This window comes from Eleutherodactylus coqui, chromosome 3, assembly GCF_035609145.1.
Source record: "Eleutherodactylus coqui strain aEleCoq1 chromosome 3, aEleCoq1.hap1, whole genome shotgun sequence".
Taxonomy (NCBI): Eukaryota; Metazoa; Chordata; class Amphibia; order Anura; family Eleutherodactylidae; genus Eleutherodactylus; species Eleutherodactylus coqui.
Genome location: NC_089839.1, coordinates 54,449,861 through 54,465,576, shown reverse-complemented (window position 1 = coordinate 54,465,576; position 15,716 = coordinate 54,449,861). Strand labels below are relative to the sequence as shown.

The window sequence follows — 15,716 nt, the reverse complement described above, 5'->3', positions numbered from 1 at the left end:
TTAACACACTTCTCACGGACCTGCTTTGTCTTGCTTTATTTTTAGAATTTTCCCAAACTGCCAGACTTTCTGCTGATTTCGCACTTTCATGGGTGCCAAAACTACAACACACGAAGAGAGAAACGAGAACCAAGTACGCTCATAGCAACATGCCGAAACCCGGGATCGAACCAGGGACCTTTAGATCTTCAGTCTAACGCTCTCCCAACTGAGCTATTTCAGCTGCAAGCGCAACTTTTTACGATATTCTAAGACCGTCAAATTTGTGGTGTTTTGATCTTTTCCACGGTGAAAACTCCAAACATCGACAAAGGAAAAGAGAAATCAAAATCATATTCAACATAGGTTGCAGAAAACCAAGATTGTGTCTGGGACTGTCATTTTAACACACTTCTCACAGACCTGCTTTGTCTTGCTTTATTTTTAGAATTTTCCCAAACTGTCACACTTGCTGCTGATTTCGCACATTCACGGGTGCCAAAACTACAACACACGAAGAGTGAAACGAGAACCAAGTACGCTCATAGCAACATGCCGAAACACGGGATCGAACCAGGGACCTTTAGATCTTCAGTCTAACGCTCTCCCAACTGAGCTATTTCGGCTGCAAGCGCAACTTTTTACGATATTCTAAGACCGTAAAATTTGTGGTGTTTTGACATCGACAAAGGAAAAGAGAAATCAAAATCATATTCAAAATAGGTTGCAGAAAACCAAGAATGTGTCTGGGACTGTCATTTTAACACACTTCTCACGGACCTGCTTTGTCTTGCTTTATTTTTAGAATTTTCCCAAACTGCCAGACTTGCTGCTGATTTCGCACTTTCATGGGTGCCAAAACTACAACACACGAAGAGAGAAACGAGTACCAAGTACACTCATAGCAACATGCTGAAACCCGGGATCGAACCAGGGACCTTTAGATCTTCAATCTAACGCTCTCCCAACTGAGCTATTTCGGCTGCAAGTGCAACTTTTTACGATATTCTAAGACCGTAAAATTTGTGGTGTTTTGACATCGACAAAGGAAAAGAGAAATCAAAATCATATTCAAAATAGGTTGCAGAAAACCAAGAATGTGTCTGGGACTGTCATTTTAACACACTTCTCACGGACCTGCTTTGTCTTGCTATATTTTTAGAATTTTCCCAAACTGCCAGACTTTCTGCTGATTTCGCACTTTCATGGGTGCCAAAACTACAACACACGAAGAGAGAAACGAGTACCAAGTACACTCATAGCAACATGCCGAAACCCGGGATCGAACCAGGGACCTTTAGATCTTCAGTCTAACGCTCTCCCAACTGAGCTATTTCGGCTGCAAGCACAACTTTTTACGATATTCTAAGACCGTCAAATTTGTGGTGTTTTGATCTTTTCCACGGTGAAAACTCCAAACATCGACAAAGGAAAAGAGATATCAAAATCATATTCAAAATAGGTTGCAGAAAACCAAGAATGTGTCTGGGACTGTCATTTTAACACACTTCTCACGGACCTGCTTTGTCTTGCTATATTTTTAGAATTTTCCCAAACTGCCAGACTTTCTGCTAATTTCGCACTTTCATGGGTGCCAAAACTACAACACACGAAGAGAGAAACGAGTACCAAGTACACTCATAGCAACATGCCGAAACCTGGGATCGAACCAGGGACCTTTAGATCTTCAGTCTAACGCTCTCCCAACTGAGCTATTTCAGCTGCAAGCACAACTTTTTACAATATTCTAAGACCGTCAAATTTGTGGTGTTTTGATCTTTTCCACGGTGAAAACTCCAAACATCGACAAAGGAAAAAAGAAATCAAAATCATATTCAAAATAAGTTGCAGAAAACCAAGAATGTGTCTGGGATTGTCATTTTAACACACTTCTCACGGACCTGCTTTGTCTTGCTTTATTTTTAGAATTTTCCCAAACTGCCAGACTTGCTGCTGATTTCGCACTTTCATGGGTGCCAAAACTACAAAACACAAAGAGAGAAACGAGTACCAAGTACACTCATAGCAACATGCTGAAACCCGGGATCGAACCAGGGACCTTTCGATCTTCAATCTAATGCTCTCCCAACTGAGCTATTTCGGCTGCAAGCGCAACTTTTTACGATATTCTAAGACCGTCAAATTTGTGGTGTTTTGATCTTTTCCACGGTGAAAACTCCAAACATCGACAAAGGAAAAGAGAAATCAAAATCATATTCAAAATAGGTTGCAGAAAACCAAGAATGTGTCTGGGACTGTCATTTTAACACACTTCTCACGGACCTGCTTTGTCTTGCTTTATTTTTAGAATTTTCCCAAACTGCCAGACTTTCTGCTGATTTCGCACTTTCATGGGTGCCAAAACTACAACACACGAAGAGAGAAACGAGAACCAAGTACGCTCATAGCAACATGCCGAAACCCGGGATCAAACCAGGGACCTTTAGATCTTCAGTCTAACGCTCTCCCAACTGAGCTATTTCGGCTGCAAGCACAACTTTTTACGATATTCTAAGACCGTCAAATTTGTGGTGTTTTGATCTTTTCCACGGTGAAAACTCCAAACATCGACAAAGGAAAAGAGATATCAAAATCATATTCAAAATAGGTTGCAGAAAACCAAGAATGTGTCTGGGACTGTCATTTTAACACACTTCTCACGGACCTGCTTTGTCTTGCTTTATTTTTAGAATTTTCCCAAACTGCCAGACTTGCTGCTGATTTCGCACTTTCATGGGTGCCAAAACTACAACACACGAAGAGAGAAACTAGAACCAAGTACGCTCATAGCAACATGCCGAAACCCGGGATCGAACCAGGGACCTTTAGATCTTCAGTCTAACGCTCTCCCAACTGAGCTATTTCGGCTGCAAGCGCAACTTTTTACGATATTCTAAGACCGTAAAATTTGTGGTGTTTTGACATCGACAAAGGAAAAGAGAAATCAAAATCATATTCAAAATAGGTTGCAGAAAACCAAGAATGTGTCTGGGACTGTCATTTTAACACACTTCTCACGGACCTGCTTTGTCTTGCTTTATTTTTAGAATTTTCCCAAACTGCCAGACTTGCTGCTGATTTCGCACTTTCATGGGTGCCAAAACTACAACACACGAAGAGAGAAACGAGTACCAAGTACACTCATAGCAACATGCTGAAACCCGGGATCGAACCAGGGACCTTTAGATCTTCAATCTAACGCTCTCCCAACTGAGCTATTTCGGCTGCAAGTGCAACTTTTTACGATATTCTAAGACCGTAAAATTTGTGGTGTTTTGACATCGACAAAGGAAAAGAGAAATCAAAATCATATTCAAAATAGGTTGCAGAAAACCAAGAATGTGTCTGGGACTGTCATTTTAACACACTTCTCACGGACCTGCTTTGTCTTGCTTTATTTTTAGAATTTTCCCAAACTGCCAGACTTTCTGCTGATTTCGCACTTTCATGGGTGCCAAAACTACAACACACGAAGAGAGAAACGAGAACCAAGTACGCTCATAGCAACATGCCGAAACCCGGGATCGAACCAGGGACCTTTAGATCTTCAGTCTAACGCTCTCCCAACTGAGCTATTTCAGCTGCAAGCGCAACTTTTTACGATATTCTAAGACCGTCAAATTTGTGGTGTTTTGATCTTTTCCACGGTGAAAACTCCAAACATCGACAAAGGAAAAGAGAAATCAAAATCATATTCAACATAGGTTGCAGAAAACCAAGATTGTGTCTGGGACTGTCATTTTAACACACTTCTCACAGACCTGCTTTGTCTTGCTTTATTTTTAGAATTTTCCCAAACTGTCACACTTGCTGCTGATTTCGCACATTCACGGGTGCCAAAACTACAACACACGAAGAGTGAAACGAGAACCAAGTACGCTCATAGCAACATGCCGAAACACGGGATCGAACCAGGGACCTTTAGATCTTCAGTCTAACGCTCTCCCAACTGAGCTATTTCGGCTGCAAGCGCAACTTTTTACGATATTCTAAGACCGTAAAATTTGTGGTGTTTTGACATCGACAAAGGAAAAGAGAAATCAAAATCATATTCAAAATAGGTTGCAGAAAACCAAGAATGTGTCTGGGACTGTCATTTTAACACACTTCTCACGGACCTGCTTTGTCTTGCTTTATTTTTAGAATTTTCCCAAACTGCCAGACTTGCTGCTGATTTCGCACTTTCATGGGTGCCAAAACTACAACACACGAAGAGAGAAACGAGTACCAAGTACACTCATAGCAACATGCTGAAACCCGGGATCGAACCAGGGACCTTTAGATCTTCAATCTAACGCTCTCCCAACTGAGCTATTTCGGCTGCAAGTGCAACTTTTTACGATATTCTAAGACCGTAAAATTTGTGGTGTTTTGACATCGACAAAGGAAAAGAGAAATCAAAATCATATTCAAAATAGGTTGCAGAAAACCAAGAATGTGTCTGGGACTGTCATTTTAACACACTTCTCACGGACCTGCTTTGTCTTGCTATATTTTTAGAATTTTCCCAAACTGCCAGACTTTCTGCTGATTTCGCACTTTCATGGGTGCCAAAACTACAACACACGAAGAGAGAAACGAGTACCAAGTACACTCATAGCAACATGCCGAAACCCGGGATCGAACCAGGGACCTTTAGATCTTCAGTCTAACGCTCTCCCAACTGAGCTATTTCGGCTGCAAGCACAACTTTTTACGATATTCTAAGACCGTCAAATTTGTGGTGTTTTGATCTTTTCCACGGTGAAAACTCCAAACATCGACAAAGGAAAAGAGATATCAAAATCATATTCAAAATAGGTTGCAGAAAACCAAGAATGTGTCTGGGACTGTCATTTTAACACACTTCTCACGGACCTGCTTTGTCTTGCTATATTTTTAGAATTTTCCCAAACTGCCAGACTTTCTGCTAATTTCGCACTTTCATGGGTGCCAAAACTACAACACACGAAGAGAGAAACGAGTACCAAGTACACTCATAGCAACATGCCGAAACCTGGGATCGAACCAGGGACCTTTAGATCTTCAGTCTAACGCTCTCCCAACTGAGCTATTTCAGCTGCAAGCACAACTTTTTACAATATTCTAAGACCGTCAAATTTGTGGTGTTTTGATCTTTTCCACGGTGAAAACTCCAAACATCGACAAAGGAAAAAAGAAATCAAAATCATATTCAAAATAAGTTGCAGAAAACCAAGAATGTGTCTGGGATTGTCATTTTAACACACTTCTCACGGACCTGCTTTGTCTTGCTTTATTTTTAGAATTTTCCCAAACTGCCAGACTTGCTGCTGATTTCGCACTTTCATGGGTGCCAAAACTACAAAACACAAAGAGAGAAACGAGTACCAAGTACACTCATAGCAACATGCTGAAACCCGGGATCGAACCAGGGACCTTTCGATCTTCAATCTAATGCTCTCCCAACTGAGCTATTTCGGCTGCAAGCGCAACTTTTTACGATATTCTAAGACCGTCAAATTTGTGGTGTTTTGATCTTTTCCACGGTGAAAACTCCAAACATCGACAAAGGAAAAGAGAAATCAAAATCATATTCAAAATAGGTTGCAGAAAACCAAGAATGTGTCTGGGACTGTCATTTTAACACACTTCTCACGGACCTGCTTTGTCTTGCTTTATTTTTAGAATTTTCCCAAACTGCCAGACTTTCTGCTGATTTCGCACTTTCATGGGTGCCAAAACTACAACACACGAAGAGAGAAACGAGAACCAAGTACGCTCATAGCAACATGCCGAAACCCGGGATCAAACCAGGGACCTTTAGATCTTCAGTCTAACGCTCTCCCAACTGAGCTATTTCGGCTGCAAGCACAACTTTTTACGATATTCTAAGACCGTCAAATTTGTGGTGTTTTGATCTTTTCCACGGTGAAAACTCCAAACATCGACAAAGGAAAAGAGATATCAAAATCATATTCAAAATAGGTTGCAGAAAACCAAGAATGTGTCTGGGACTGTCATTTTAACACACTTCTCACGGACCTGCTTTGTCTTGCTTTATTTTTAGAATTTTCCCAAACTGCCAGACTTGCTGCTGATTTCGCACTTTCATGGGTGCCAAAACTACAACACACGAAGAGAGAAACTAGAACCAAGTACGCTCATAGCAACATGCCGAAACCCGGGATCGAACCAGGGACCTTTAGATCTTCAGTCTAACGCTCTCCCAACTGAGCTATTTCGGCTGCAAGCGCAACTTTTTACGATATTCTAAGACCGTAAAATTTGTGGTGTTTTGACATCGACAAAGGAAAAGAGAAATCAAAATCATATTCAAAATAGGTTGCAGAAAACCAAGAATGTGTCTGGGACTGTCATTTTAACACACTTCTCACGGACCTGCTTTGTCTTGCTTTATTTTTAGAATTTTCCCAAACTGCCAGACTTGCTGCTGATTTCGCACTTTCATGGGTGCCAAAACTACAACACACGAAGAGAGAAACGAGTACCAAGTACACTCATAGCAACATGCTGAAACCCGGGATCGAACCAGGGACCTTTCGATCTTCAATCTAATGCTCTCCCAACTGAGCTATTTCGGCTGCAAGCGCAACTTTTTACGATATTCTAAGACCGTCAAATTTGTGGTGTTTTGATCTTTTCCACGGTGAAAACTCCAAACATCGACAAAGGAAAAGAGAAATCAAAATCATATTCAAAATAGGTTGCAGAAAACCAAGAATGTGTCTGGGACTGTCATTTTAACACACTTCTCACGGACCTGCTTTGTCTTGCTTTATTTTTAGAATTTTCCCAAACTGCCAGACTTGCTGCTGATTTCGCACTTTCATGGGTGCCAAAACTACAACACACGAAGAGAGAAACGAGTACCAAGTACACTCATAGCAACATGCCGAAACCCGGGATCGAACCAGGGACCTTTAGATCTTCAGTCTAACGCTCTCCCAACTGAGCTATTTCGGCTGCAAGCACAACTTTTTACGATATTCTAAGACCGTCAAATTTGTGGTGTTTTGATCTTTTCCACGGTGAAAACTCCAAACATCGACAAAGGAAAAGAGATATCAAAATCATATTCAAAATAGGTTGCAGAAAACCAAGAATGTGTCTGGGACTGTCATTTTAACACACTTCTCACGGACCTGCTTTGTCTTGCTATATTTTTAGAATTTTCCCAAACTGCCAGACTTTCTGCTGATTTCGCACTTTCATGGGTGCCAAAACTACAACACACGAAGAGAGAAACGAGTACCAAGTACACTCATAGCAACATGCCGAAACCCGGGATCGAACCAGGGACCTTTAGATCTTCAGTCTAACGCTCTCCCAACTGAGCTATTTTGGCTGCAAGCACAACTTTTTACGATATTCTAAGACCGTCAAATTTGTGGTGTTTTGCTCTTTTCCACGGTGAAAACTCCAAACATCGACAAAGGAAAAGAGAAATCAAAATCATATTCAACATAGGTTGCAGAAAACCAAGATTGTGTCTGGGACTGTCATTTTAACACACTTCTCACAGACCTGCTTTGTCTTGCTTTATTTTTAGAATTTTCCCAAACTGTCACACTTGCTGCTGATTTCGCACATTCACGGGTGCCAAAACTACAACACACGAAGAGTGAAACGAGAACGAAGTACGCTCATAGCAACATGCCGAAACACGGGATCGAACCAGGGACCTTTAGATCTTCAGTCTAACGCTCTCCCAACTGAGCTATTTCGGCTGCAAGCACAACTTTTTACAATATTCTAAGACCGTCAAATTTGTGGTGTTTTGATCTTTTCCACGGTGAAAACTCCAAACATCGACAAAGGAAAAAAGAAATCAAAATCATATTCAAAATAAGTTGCAGAAAACCAAGAATGTGTCTGGGATTGTCATTTTAACACACTTCTCACGGACCTGCTTTGTCTTGCTTTATTTTTAGAATTTTCCCAAACTGCCAGACTTGCTGCTGATTTCGCACTTTCATGGGTGCCAAAACTACAAAACACAAAGAGAGAAACGAGTACCAAGTACACTCATAGCAACATGCTGAAACCTGGGATCGAACCAGGGACCTTTAGATCTTCAATCTAATGCTCTCCCAACTGAGCTATTTCGGCTGCAAGCGCAACTTTTTACGATATTCTAAGACCGTCAAATTTGTGGTGTTTTGATCTTTTCCACGGTGAAAACTCCAAACATCGACAAAGGAAAAGAGAAATCAAAATCATATTCAAAATAGGTTGCAGAAAACCAAGAATGTGTCTGGGACTGTCATTTTAACACACTTCTCACGGACCTGCTTTGTCTTGCTTTATTTTTAGAATTTTCCCAAACTGCCAGACTTTCTGCTGATTTCGCACTTTCATGGGTGCCAAAACTACAACACACGAAGAGAGAAACGAGAACCAAGTACGCTCATAGCAACATGCCGAAACCCGGGATCGAACCAGGGACCTTTAGATCTTCAGTCTAACGCTCTCCCAACTGAGCTATTTCAGCTGCAAGCGCAACTTCTTACGATATTCTAAGACCGTCAAATTTGTGGTGTTTTGATCTTTTCCACGGTGAAAACTCCAAACATCGACAAAGGAAAAGAGAAATCAAAATCATATTCAACATAGGTTGCAGAAAACCAAGATTGTGTCTGGGACTGTCATTTTAACACACTTCTCACGGACCTGCTTTGTCTTGCTTTATTTTTAGAATTTTCCCAAACTGCCACACTTGCTGCTGATTTCGCACTTTCATGGGTGCCAAAACTACAACACACGAAGAGAGAAACTAGAACCAAGTACGCTCATAGCAACATGCCGAAACCCGGGATCGAACCAGGGACCTTTAGATCTTCAGTCTAACGCTCTCCCAACTGAGCTATTTCGGCTGCAAGCGCAACTTTTTACGATATTCTAAGACCGTAAAATTTGTGGTGTTTTGACATCGACAAAGGAAAAGAGAAATCAAAATCATATTCAAAATAGGTTGCAGAAAACCAAGAATGTGTCTGGGACTGTCATTTTAACACACTTCTCACGGACCTGCTTTGTCTTGCTTTATTTTTAGAATTTTCCCAAACTGCCAGACTTGCTGCTGATTTCGCACTTTCATGGGTGCCAAAACTACAACACACGAAGAGAGAAACGAGTACCAAGTACACTCATAGCAACATGCTGAAACCCGGGATTGAACCAGGGACCTTTAGATCTTCAATCTAACGCTCTCCCAACTGAGCTATTTCGGCTGCAAGCGCAACTTTTTACGATATTCTAAGACCGTCAAATTTGTGGTGTTTTGATCTTTTCCACGGTGAAAACTCCAAACATCGACAAAGGAAAAGAGAAATCAAAATCATATTCAAAATAGGTTGCAGAAAACCAAGAATGTGTCTGGGACTGTCATTTTAACACACTTCTCACGGACCTGCTTTGTCTTGCTTTATTTTTAGAATTTTCCCAAACTGCCAGACTTTCTGCTGATTTCGCACTTTCATGGGTGCCAAAACTACAACACACGAAGAGAGAAACGAGAACCAAGTACGCTCATAGCAACATGCCGAAACCCGGGATCGAACCAGGGACCTTTAGATCTTCAGTCTAACGCTCTCCCAACTGAGCTATTTCGGCTGCAAGCACAACTTTTTACGATATTCTAAGACCGTCAAATTTGTGGTGTTTTGATCTTTTCCACGGTGAAAACTCCAAACATCGACAAAGGAAAAGAGATATCAAAATCATATTCAAAATAGGTTGCAGAAAACCAAGAATGTGTCTGGGACTGTCATTTTAACACACTTCTCACGGACCTGCTTTATCTTGCTATATTTTTAGAATTTTCCCAAACTGCCAGACTTGCTGCTGATTTCGCACTTTCATGGGTGCCAAAACTACAACACACGAAGAGAGAAACGAGTACCAAGTACACTCATAGCAACATGCCGAAACCCGGGATTGAACCAGGGACCTTTAGATCTTCAGTCTAACGCTCTCCCAACTGAGCTATTTCGGCTGCAAGCACGACTTTTTACGATATTCTAAGACCGTTAAATTTGTGGTGTTTTGATCTTTTCCACGGTGAAAACTCCAAACATCGACAAAGGAAAAGAGAAATCAAAATCATATTCAAAATAGGTTGCAGAAAACCAAGAATGTGTCTGGGACTGTCATTTTAACACACTTCTCACGGACCTGCTTTGTCTTGCTTTATTTTTAGAATTTTCCCAAACTGCCACACTTGCTGCTGATTTCGCACTTTCATGGGTGCCAAAACCACAAAACACAAAGAGAGAAACGAGTACCAAGTACACTCATAGCAACATGCTGAAACCTGGGATCGAACCAGGGACCTTTAGATCTTCAATCTAATGCTCTCCCAACTGAGCTATTTCGGCTGCAAGCGCAACTTTTTACGATATTCTAAGACCGTCAAATTTGTGGTGTTTTGATCTTTTCCACGGTGAAAACTCCAAACATCGACAAAGGAAAAGAGAAATCAAAATCATATTCAAAATAGGTTGCAGAAAACCAAGAATGTGTCTGGGACTGTCATTTTAACACACTTCTCACGGACCTGCTTTGTCTTGCTTTATTTTTAGAATTTTCCCAAACTGCCAGACTTTCTGCTGATTTCGCACTTTCATGGGTGCCAAAACTACAACACACGAAGAGAGAAACGAGAACCAAGTACGCTCATAGCAACATGCCGAAACCCGGGATCGAACCAGGGACCTTTAGATCTTCAGTCTAACGCTCTCCCAACTGAGCTATTTCGGCTGCAAGCGCAACTTTTTACGATATTCTAAGACCGTCAAATTTGTGGTGTTTTGATCTTTTCCACGGTGAAAACTCCAAACATCGACAAAGGAAAAGAGAAATCAAAATCATATTCAACATAGGTTGCAGAAAACCAAGATTGTGTCTGGGACTGTCATTTTAACACACTTCTCACGGACCTGCTTTGTCTTGCTTTATTTTTAGAATTTTCCCAAACTGCCACACTTGCTGCTGATTTCGCACTTTCATGGGTGCCAAAACTACAACACACGAAGAGAGAAACTAGAACCAAGTACGCTCATAGCAACATGCCGAAACCCGGGATCGAACCAGGGACCTTTAGATCTTCAGTCTAACGCTCTCCCAACTGAGCTATTTCGGCTGCAAGCGCAACTTTTTACGATATTCTAAGACCGTAAAATTTGTGGTGTTTTGACATCGACAAAGGAAAAGAGAAATCAAAATCATATTCAAAATAGGTTGCAGAAAACCAAGAATGTGTCTGGGACTGTCATTTTAACACACTTCTCACGGACCTGCTTTGTCTTGCTTTATTTTTAGAATTTTCCCAAACTGCCAGACTTGCTGCTGATTTCGCACTTTCATGGGTGCCAAAACTACAACACACGAAGAGAGAAACGAGTACCAAGTACACTCATAGCAACATGCTGAAACCCGGGATTGAACCAGGGACCTTTAGATCTTCAATCTAACGCTCTCCCAACTGAGCTATTTCGGCTGCAAGCGCAACTTTTTACGATATTCTAAGACCGTCAAATTTGTGGTGTTTTGATCTTTTCCACGGTGAAAACTCCAAACATCGACAAAGGAAAAGAGAAATCAAAATCATATTCAACATAGGTTGCAGAAAACCAAGATTGTGTCTGGGACTGTCATTTTAACACACTTCTCACGGACCTGCTTTGTCTTGCTTTATTTTTAGAATTTTCCCAAACTGTCACACTTGCTGCTGATTTCGCACTTTCATGGGTGCCAAAACTACAACACACGAAGAGAGAAACTAGAACCAAGTACGCTCATAGCAACATGCCGAAACCCGGGATCGAACCAGGGACCTTTAGATCTTCAGTCTAACGCTCTCCCAACTGAGCTATTTCGGCTGCAAGCGCAACTTTTTACGATATTCTAAGACCGTAAAATTTGTGGTGTTTTGACATCGACAAAGGAAAAGAGAAATCAAAATCATATTCAAAATAGGTTGCAGAAAACCAAGAATGTGTCTGGGACTGTCATTTTAACACACTTCTCACGGACCTGCTTTGTCTTGCTTTATTTTTAGAATTTTCCCAAACTGCCAGACTTGCTGCTGATTTCGCACTTTCATGGGTGCCAAAACTACAACACACGAAGAGAGAAACGAGTACCAAGTACACTCATAGCAACATGCTGAAACCCGGGATTGAACCAGGGACCTTTAGATCTTCAATCTAACGCTCTCCCAACTGAGCTATTTCGGCTGCAAGCGCAACTTTTTACGATATTCTAAGACCGTCAAATTTGTGGTGTTTTGATCTTTTCCACGGTGAAAACTCCAAACATCGACAAAGGAAAAGAGAAATCAAAATCATATTCAACATAGGTTGCAGAAAACCAAGATTGTGTCTGGGACTGTCATTTTAACACACTTCTCACGGACCTGCTTTGTCTTGCTTTATTTTTAGAATTTTCCCAAACTGTCACACTTGCTGCTGATTTCGCACATTCACGGGTGCCAAAACTACAACACACGAAGAGTGAAACGAGAACGAAGTACGCTCATAGCAACATGCCGAAACACGGGATCGAACCAGGGACCTTTAGATCTTCAATCTAACGCTCTCCCAACTGAGCTATTTCGGCTGCAAGCGCAACTTTTTACGATATTCTAAGACCGTCAAATTTGTGGTGTTTTGATCTTTTCCACGGTGAAAACTCCAAACATCGACAAAGGAAAAGAGAAATCAAAATCATATTCAACATAGGTTGCAGAAAACCAAGATTGTGTCTGGGACTGTCATTTTAACACACTTCTCACGGACCTGCTTTGTCTTGCTTTATTTTTAGAATTTTCCCAAACTGTCACACTTGCTGCTGATTTCGCACTTTCATGGGTGCCAAAACTACAACACACGAAGAGAGAAACTAGAACCAAGTACGCTCATAGCAACATGCCGAAACCCGGGATCGAACCAGGGACCTTTAGATCTTCAGTCTAACGCTCTCCCAACTGAGCTATTTCGGCTGCAAGCGCAACTTTTTACGATATTCTAAGACCGTAAAATTTGTGGTGTTTTGACATCGACAAAGGAAAAGAGAAATCAAAATCATATTCAAAATAGGTTGCAGAAAACCAAGAATGTGTCTGGGACTGTCATTTTAACACACTTCTCACGGACCTGCTTTGTCTTGCTTTATTTTTAGAATTTTCCCAAACTGCCAGACTTGCTGCTGATTTCGCACTTTCATGGGTGCCAAAACTACAACACACGAAGAGAGAAACGAGAACCAAGTACGCTCATAGCAACATGCCGAAACCCGGGATCAAACCAGGGACCTTTAGATCTTCAGTCTAACGCTCTCCCAACTGAGCTATTTCGGCTGCAAGCACAACTTTTTACGATATTCTAAGACCGTCAAATTTGTGGTGTTTTGATCTTTTCCACGGTGAAAACTCCAAACATCGACAAAGGAAAAGAGATATCAAAATCATATTCAAAATAGGTTGCAGAAAACCAAGAATGTGTCTGGGACTGTCATTTTAACACACTTCTCACGGACCTGCTTTGTCTTGCTTTATTTTTAGAATTTTCCCAAACTGCCAGACTTGCTGCTGATTTCGCACTTTCATGGGTGCCAAAACTACAACACACGAAGAGAGAAACTAGAACCAAGTACGCTCATAGCAACATGCCGAAACCCGGGATCGAACCAGGGACCTTTAGATCTTCAGTCTAACGCTCTCCCAACTGAGCTATTTCGGCTGCAAGCGCAACTTTTTACGATATTCTAAGACCGTAAAATTTGTGGTGTTTTGACATCGACAAAGGAAAAGAGAAATCAAAATCATATTCAAAATAGGTTGCAGAAAACCAAGAATGTGTCTGGGACTGTCATTTTAACACACTTCTCACGGACCTGCTTTGTCTTGCTTTATTTTTAGAATTTTCCCAAACTGCCAGACTTGCTGCTGATTTCGCACTTTCATGGGTGCCAAAACTACAACACACGAAGAGAGAAACGAGTACCAAGTACACTCATAGCAACATGCTGAAACCCGGGATCGAACCAGGGACCTTTCGATCTTCAATCTAATGCTCTCCCAACTGAGCTATTTCGGCTGCAAGCGCAACTTTTTACGATATTCTAAGACCGTCAAATTTGTGGTGTTTTGATCTTTTCCACGGTGAAAACTCCAAACATCGACAAAGGAAAAGAGAAATCAAAATCATATTCAAAATAGGTTGCAGAAAACCAAGAATGTGTCTGGGACTGTCATTTTAACACACTTCTCACGGACCTGCTTTGTCTTGCTTTATTTTTAGAATTTTCCCAAACTGCCAGACTTTCTGCTGATTTCGCACTTTCATGGGTGCCAAAACTACAACACACGAAGAGAGAAACGAGAACCAAGTACGCTCATAGCAACATGCCGAAACCCGGGATCAAACCAGGGACCTTTAGATCTTCAATCTAACGCTCTCCCAACTGAGCTATTTCGGCTGCAAGCGCAACTTTTTACGATATTCTAAGACCGTCAAATTTGTGGTGTTTTGATCTTTTCCACGGTGAAAACTCCAAACATCGACAAAGGAAAAGAGAAATCAAAATCATATTCAACATAGGTTGCAGAAAACCAAGATTGTGTCTGGGACTGTCATTTTAACACACTTCTCACGGACCTGCTTTGTCTTGCTTTATTTTTAGAATTTTCCCAAACTGTCACACTTGCTGCTGATTTCGCACTTTCATGGGTGCCAAAACTACAACACACGAAGAGAGAAACTAGAACCAAGTACGCTCATAGCAACATGCCGAAACCCGGGATCGAACCAGGGACCTTTAGATCTTCAGTCTAACGCTCTCCCAACTGAGCTATTTCGGCTGCAAGCACAACTTTTTACAATATTCTAAGACCGTAAAATTTGTGGTGTTTTGATCTTTTCCACGGTGAAAACTCCAAACATCGACAAAGGAAAAAAGAAATCAAAATCATATTCAAAATAAGTTGCAGAAAACCAAGAATGTGTCTGGGATTGTCATTTTAACACACTTCTCACGGACCTGCTTTGTCTTGCTTTATTTTTAGAATTTTCCCAAACTGCCACACTTGCTGCTGATTTCGCACTTTCATGGGTGCCAAAACTACAACACACGAAGAGAGAAACTAGAACCAAGTACGCTCATAGCAACATGCCGAAACCCGGGATCGAACCAGGGACCTTTAGATCTTCAGTCTAACGCTCTCCCAACTGAGCTATTTCGGCTGCAAGCGCAACTTTTTACGATATTCTAAGACCGTAAAATTTGTGGTGTTTTGACATCGACAAAGGAAAAGAGAAATCAAAATCATATTCAAAATAGGTTGCAGAAAACCAAGAATGTGTCTGGGACTGTCATTTTAACACACTTCTCACGGACCTGCTTTGTCTTGCTTTATTTTTAGAATTTTCCCAAACTGCCAGACTTGCTGCTGATTTCGCACTTTCATGGGTGCCAAAACTACAACACACGAAGAGAGAAACGAGTACCAAGTACACTCATAGCAACATGCTGAAACCCGGGATTGAACCAGGGACCTTTAGATCTTCAATCTAACGCTCTCCCAACTGAGCTATTTCGGCTGCAAGCGCAACTTTTTACGATATTCTAAGACCGTCAAATTTGTGGTGTTTTGATCTTTTCCACGGTGAAAACTCCAAACATCGACAAAGGAAAAGAGAAATCAAAATCATATTCAACATAGGTTGCAGAAAACCAAGATTGTGTCTGGGACTGTC

General features: G+C 41.3%; 15 non-coding genes across 15 annotated transcripts; all 15 read right to left on the bottom strand.

Annotated features, from left to right (window-relative positions):
• Window positions 1-1,246: 1,246 nt before the first annotated feature.
• Window positions 1,247-1,319, bottom strand: TRNAF-GAA (transfer RNA phenylalanine (anticodon GAA)). The gene has a single exon. It is a non-coding gene; the product is annotated as a tRNA-Phe (tRNA).
• A 1,455-nt stretch (window positions 1,320-2,774) lies between these two features.
• TRNAF-GAA (transfer RNA phenylalanine (anticodon GAA)) lies at window positions 2,775-2,847 on the bottom strand. The gene has a single exon. It is a non-coding gene; the product is annotated as a tRNA-Phe (tRNA).
• Window positions 2,848-4,584: 1,737 nt separating this feature from the next.
• Window positions 4,585-4,657, bottom strand: TRNAF-GAA (transfer RNA phenylalanine (anticodon GAA)). The gene has a single exon. It is a non-coding gene; the product is annotated as a tRNA-Phe (tRNA).
• Window positions 4,658-6,112: 1,455 nt separating this feature from the next.
• On the bottom strand, window positions 6,113-6,185 carry TRNAF-GAA (transfer RNA phenylalanine (anticodon GAA)). Its single transcript has one exon. It is a non-coding gene; the product is annotated as a tRNA-Phe (tRNA).
• A 666-nt stretch (window positions 6,186-6,851) lies between these two features.
• On the bottom strand, window positions 6,852-6,924 carry TRNAF-GAA (transfer RNA phenylalanine (anticodon GAA)). The gene has a single exon. It is a non-coding gene; the product is annotated as a tRNA-Phe (tRNA).
• A 1,837-nt stretch (window positions 6,925-8,761) lies between these two features.
• Window positions 8,762-8,834, bottom strand: TRNAF-GAA (transfer RNA phenylalanine (anticodon GAA)). Its single transcript has one exon. It is a non-coding gene; the product is annotated as a tRNA-Phe (tRNA).
• Window positions 8,835-9,500: 666 nt separating this feature from the next.
• On the bottom strand, window positions 9,501-9,573 carry TRNAF-GAA (transfer RNA phenylalanine (anticodon GAA)). Its single transcript has one exon. It is a non-coding gene; the product is annotated as a tRNA-Phe (tRNA).
• Window positions 9,574-9,882: 309 nt separating this feature from the next.
• Window positions 9,883-9,955, bottom strand: TRNAF-GAA (transfer RNA phenylalanine (anticodon GAA)). Its single transcript has one exon. It is a non-coding gene; the product is annotated as a tRNA-Phe (tRNA).
• A 691-nt stretch (window positions 9,956-10,646) lies between these two features.
• On the bottom strand, window positions 10,647-10,719 carry TRNAF-GAA (transfer RNA phenylalanine (anticodon GAA)). The gene has a single exon. It is a non-coding gene; the product is annotated as a tRNA-Phe (tRNA).
• Window positions 10,720-11,028: 309 nt separating this feature from the next.
• On the bottom strand, window positions 11,029-11,101 carry TRNAF-GAA (transfer RNA phenylalanine (anticodon GAA)). The gene has a single exon. It is a non-coding gene; the product is annotated as a tRNA-Phe (tRNA).
• A 666-nt stretch (window positions 11,102-11,767) lies between these two features.
• On the bottom strand, window positions 11,768-11,840 carry TRNAF-GAA (transfer RNA phenylalanine (anticodon GAA)). The gene has a single exon. It is a non-coding gene; the product is annotated as a tRNA-Phe (tRNA).
• Window positions 11,841-12,888: 1,048 nt separating this feature from the next.
• On the bottom strand, window positions 12,889-12,961 carry TRNAF-GAA (transfer RNA phenylalanine (anticodon GAA)). The gene has a single exon. It is a non-coding gene; the product is annotated as a tRNA-Phe (tRNA).
• A 666-nt stretch (window positions 12,962-13,627) lies between these two features.
• On the bottom strand, window positions 13,628-13,700 carry TRNAF-GAA (transfer RNA phenylalanine (anticodon GAA)). The gene has a single exon. It is a non-coding gene; the product is annotated as a tRNA-Phe (tRNA).
• Window positions 13,701-14,748: 1,048 nt separating this feature from the next.
• TRNAF-GAA (transfer RNA phenylalanine (anticodon GAA)) lies at window positions 14,749-14,821 on the bottom strand. The gene has a single exon. It is a non-coding gene; the product is annotated as a tRNA-Phe (tRNA).
• A 309-nt stretch (window positions 14,822-15,130) lies between these two features.
• Window positions 15,131-15,203, bottom strand: TRNAF-GAA (transfer RNA phenylalanine (anticodon GAA)). Its single transcript has one exon. It is a non-coding gene; the product is annotated as a tRNA-Phe (tRNA).
• Between the last annotated feature and the right edge of the window lie 513 nt (window positions 15,204-15,716).